The 5,331-nt window shown below is 30.6% G+C and overlaps 1 long non-coding RNA gene across 1 annotated transcript; it reads right to left on the reverse strand.

Moving 5' to 3' along the window:
* Positions 1-884: 884 nt before the first annotated feature.
* On the reverse strand, positions 885-5,071 carry LOC133200384 (uncharacterized). The gene is made up of 3 exons (XR_009722925.1): positions 5,027-5,071; positions 2,876-2,998; positions 885-970 (listed from the first exon to the last, which is right to left on the reverse strand). It is a non-coding gene; the product is annotated as an uncharacterized LOC133200384 (long non-coding RNA).
* Between the last annotated feature and the right edge of the window lie 260 nt (positions 5,072-5,331).

The raw sequence follows: 5,331 nt of genomic DNA on the forward strand, positions 1-5,331 counted from the left end.
TTAACAACTGGTTGTTAGAAATGGAAAGGAAGTCAAACGGAATAAAGTCTTAACAACTGCTTGTTAAGGGTGTTAGAAGTAGGTCCATGGAATCCTTTTAAAATTTGCTAGAAAACCGGGATAAAAATTGACAATTGACAATCAATTAAAATTATTAAGCAAATATAGCACATACAAGTTTAATGAAATATTCTTTTCTTAACAACTAGTTGTTAGAGGACCAAGGCTAGACAACTCAGGAAACATTGGGAAAAATGTCTTAATTTAACTTTTTAATAAAAAGATTAGGAGTATGTTCAAGATATTTTCTTAAAAACTGCTTGTTAAGAAAGCTATGTTTCAATTAATGCAATTCTTTTAAAACCCTAATAAATGGTTGTTAAGAATATCGTAGATTCCTGAATAAGTCTAAACCCTAACAACTGCTTGTTAAGAAAATCTTAAATAGCTCCAAGAAAGTCTTAACCTTAACAATTGCTAATTAAGAATATCTTAGATAGCTTCCTGAAAATGTCTTAGCAACTAGTTGTTAGAATAACAAGGGAAGTTAATTCAGAAAACTTTAAAGGAAAACAACTTTTTAACAACAGTTTGATAAGAAATTCATTATTAAATTTATATGTTTATAACATGTGATAACAGTTACTTGCTAAGAAAATAAGTCTGAAAAAAGATTTATTTGCAAGTCTTAAATGCCCATTGCTTAAATTATAATATAAAAAGTAAATATCTTTAACAAGTGGTTGTTAGAGAGCTAAGAGAAGGCAATTCAGATAAATTTAAAGAAATTTTGGCAATTTTCTGTGTGTCTTTTTAGTTTAGTATTAATAAATTCATATTAATATTAGACATAAATTGTTCATCGAGTTTTCCTAAAAAGTCTTGCAGTAGGTTTACTTGTTCTTCTCTATTACTCCCAAGTATTCAACAACTGCCACAGTGTAATATTCTATTCCTCTTCTGTAATACCCTGTAAAAAATATACATCATTTGAGTGGTAAAATTCATATTCTTTGATATTTTTTCTATCTAATATATTGTCAAATAAACCATTAATTGAATTTTTACATTCACCAAACAAATTTATTACATTTGTGCATAATACTGGACAGATTTAGGCAGAGAAGTGTGATGGGGTAAACATGAAATTTGACCTCAGATACTTAAAAAAAAGGTAAGAACTATGAATAATAAACTGCATTTTGGTATCTTTATTTTTTTCTAAAAATGTGGCAAAATTAGCCAGTACTTCCTAATGGAAACATATCCAATAAAAGAGGTTAGGACAAGTCCCAGAGATGAGTAAACCAAGACCCTTCAGGATACCCCCCCCCCCCCAATATTTCTCATAGACGTTAAGCAGCCATAATTGCCATCAGATTTGTTCCCTTTTCCAGACTTTGTGTATTGCAAAAAGTCTTTATCTAAGCAATTAATACCATTGTCATTTGCTGGACAATATTAAAAAAAATTCACATTGTACAATTTCAAATTAGTTTTCATTACTTTATACCGGATTTATTTTGAAAGAGGCTAGACAAAAGGATAATTTTATCCAAGACTGAGCAATTAAATTCCTTTGCTTAATTCCCAAGAGATCTAGATAACATCTGCCTGATCAGAGATGCTCTACCAGTTAATTCCTCACAGGAAACTCATTAATTTATCTCTAATTCAACATCTAATTTGTTATTAAAATTCTTCTTGACTACTGCTTGATAATTACACCAATGTGGAATTTCTCTCTCGTTTTTGACACAAACAAAACATTATTATATTTGTTAAAAATTGTTGTAAAGTTAGCAATGAGAAAAAACTGTGTATTTTCTTGATGAAACATTTTTTAAATATCTGCAATATTCTTACATCTTTTTGGACTGTATAATTTAAAATGTAAAGACATACATATATATATATTTAAATTTTGCCTTAAATGAAGGTCAAAGTGCCCTTTAAATAGGATGCGACAAACCTTCTATTTAAGATGCATCAAATGGTCGAGTACATGTATTACGGTTCTTGGTCTAATAGTTATCTAGTAATGAGCCGGACAGGATTTTCCCCTTTCTTGACAATAACATCTTAATTAAAGGTCACAATGACCTATTTTTAGAGTGAAACACACCTTTTACACAAGATGTACCTGCTGACAAAGTTTGTTAATTTTATGCTCATAGTATAAAAATTATGAGCCGGACACGAAAAAGTAAACAGACAGACATATGGACAAACATGAACGCCATAACAAAATATGCCCTGCCTTAAGATGAGCGTATAAAATTATAATTCTCAGGCAGATTATTATTTCAAATATCCTCATTCAATTGACAAAATGAAAGCTTTATTACAGCAGAAGAAAAGAATTATGACATCTTAGTGAACCAGTTGCTGCGTAAAAAATCGTCCATTTGACAATTTTGAAGAAGTCAATAGAAATAGCAGTTTAATATTGTTTCTTTACCACTTTAGGGCGTAAAGTCACTTTGTATAATAGTTCCTGTAACGAATTCCATTTATAGGGTATGAAATACACTGTAGATTAATTACATGATGCGTTGAAATGCTTTACCTCACAAAGACCAATCATTTTTCATATGAACGTAATTTGTTAATATGTTTTAAAAATCAAAGCATAGATTTATATGGCACCACTTCCTATTATTATATTATGACAATGAGCATTAGACTTGATTTGGCAGATTTTTCTTTAAAAACTTGTATTGCTTAATATGAGGAAATATTTGTCCAGTCCTATCTTTTCTCTGTGTCATGATAACAGATCTAAGAGTCCGTTATATATAAAGATTACCTAATATATATATATATATATAGAGAGAGAGAGAGAGAGAGAGAGAGAGAGAGAGAGAGAGATTACCTTAGGTTTTTAATCTTAGTCGATGCCATCTAGTATAACATAAATTCGATCGTTTTTTTAAAACTCCACAAGACAATCCCATTCTTTCATTCACTGCTTCATATTCTTTTAGGGTATCAGAATCTGTAACCAAAATTATACATTTATTACGAGATATATCAATGAATCATTACATTTCATTGTTATTTAGTAAATGGATTAGTTCCGGTTGACAGTGAAGAATATCGGTACTTCGATTTCATTTTGAGTGAGGAGAAGTCCAACGAATATTATTTTTTAGGGGGCCTTATTAAATATGCGAGGAAAGAGTAAGCGCGGCTGAGGGAGACAGATGATGTTTACTTGAAAGCATAGTTAGCATACTGAATAATTTATCTATTTATGAAAAAAAAACAAAACTTTACACATCAATTATTTAAACACACACACACAACACACACGGTGATTATTCTGAGTACCTATTCCGGGCATATTGAATACATATTCACACGTTTGTTAGGTATCAATGAAACAAAAACAAAATTTCAAATTATCAAAACCAGTCCACAAGATAGAGAAATTCGACGTGATTCACCCGTTGGTTACCGACGATTGCTTTTCCTTTTCGTAGAATTTCCCACAACCGTCAACGGACGAGTTCATTGGTTACTGTTGAAAGGTGAAACAGGTTAATCTTTCGTCGGTAACACAGTGTATTGATCTGACTACTCTATTCCAGTTTACATATAACAACAATTTTGGTTATATTTTAATATTACAAAGTCGTAAATTCTTTCCGTCATAGAACTATTATTAATTACTCGGGCTGTATTCGATAAAACATAATTCATAAGTTTTACGGATTATCATCGCATGCCGATTTTTTTGGTAAATTTCTATTTTAAAGGAAATAATAGAAAAGCGAAGATGATGAAAAAAAGAACAAATGACTGGAATTTGATGTACCAATTTTAATCGATTTGACGGATTTTTTTCGGGGGGGGGGGGGGGTGTCTCATTTCAGAAAGAAACTTAATACTGGTGTAATAGATCAAATTTTGCTATGCATGTCTTTAGGATATACATATTAAATGTAAGTGAATTGAATAATATAAATACATGTAGCATATAAAAATACGTTCATGGAAAAGCGATCTGCTTAAAACGGGCGGGTTCAACAGAAAATAATGCTTCCACGGATATTCCTGAAATATACTGAATAAAAATAACTTTTAAAAGACGTGTGTCCGTAAAAGAATAATTGATGAAATTTTAAGTTTTGTATGATGTTAAAAGGTTACTAAAAATTCTTAACTCTTTCTTATATTTATCAAGCACGTGAAAATACTTATTAGCCTATTTCTTACTTCAGATTTTGAATATTAATGACACTTCTTTGTAACTACTTTCTACAGCTTGAGTATTTCTGACATTTTGTCAATTTAAAATTGGAAAAGCGGCATTTGTGAAAATAATTTTAAAACAGGGCAGTTAGCAGTGTCTTTTCTATCTACACAGTTGTTATTATCCCTTGAACCATTATTCATTACATGTGTGTACTCCGTGATGCGAACAGAACGATGGTTGCGGATTAAATTATATTAATGGGAAAAATCAGCCTTACTACTTCTTGTTATATGGACACTGATAAAAATAACCTCAAGGGTAAGGAATGGATTAACAATTGCTCATTCGACACATCTCGGCTGTTTCATGTCAGTAACGCCGGGAATTATCCGAAGTTATCGAATGCGCAATCAAAAATTCTCGTCACACATTCAGTCTAGATATCTTCATAATGTGGAAGCTCAGAGATTTAAATAAAACGGCATACTATAGGATTTTAAAAATTCAATTCAGTTGATAATTAATCAATTAAAACTTACAGGAAAATAAATTTTCGATTAAAAAAATTCATTAAGTACATACAATGTTGGTATAATTTAAAAGAAATGCCGGTCCTGTTAGTCTTAACGTTACGATTTTCCAGTATTAAAGGACCAAAAATATGTATATATATTCACCCTTTTACAGGTTTTTTTTATCATTATTTCTCATTTGTTTAATACATGTATGCTGAACATCTAACTTTTTAACATTCAATCATTCTTTAAAACTTAAATACTTTGTACAAATGGCACATGCTTTTTAAGTCAAAATCATATATCTTACCTAGTCCTGAATTGACAGTTTCACTTGAATGCAAAAGATCTTCATCTTCGATACATGTTTTTCTCGATCTGCAACAAAATGTTTGAATGAGTATTTAACTTCCGCTCCTTTATTTCTGCGCATGTCAAACAGTTATTCTTAATTTGATTGGTGATTTTTGGGGATATAGCCAATCGAATTCGAATACGCTATTGAGGGCAAATATTTCGATTTCCAGTGATATGTTTCAGCCATTCTACAATTATGCCGACGGATTTTTTGTTAATTTTTTTTTATTATAAAGAAGATCCCACAAATTGCGACGC

Source organism: Saccostrea echinata, unplaced genomic scaffold (assembly GCF_033153115.1).
Source record: "Saccostrea echinata isolate AGI-Se365-2 ecotype Australia unplaced genomic scaffold, CSIRO_AGI_Sech_v1 ptg000039l, whole genome shotgun sequence".
Lineage (NCBI taxonomy): Eukaryota > Metazoa > Mollusca > Bivalvia > Ostreida > Ostreidae > Saccostrea > Saccostrea echinata.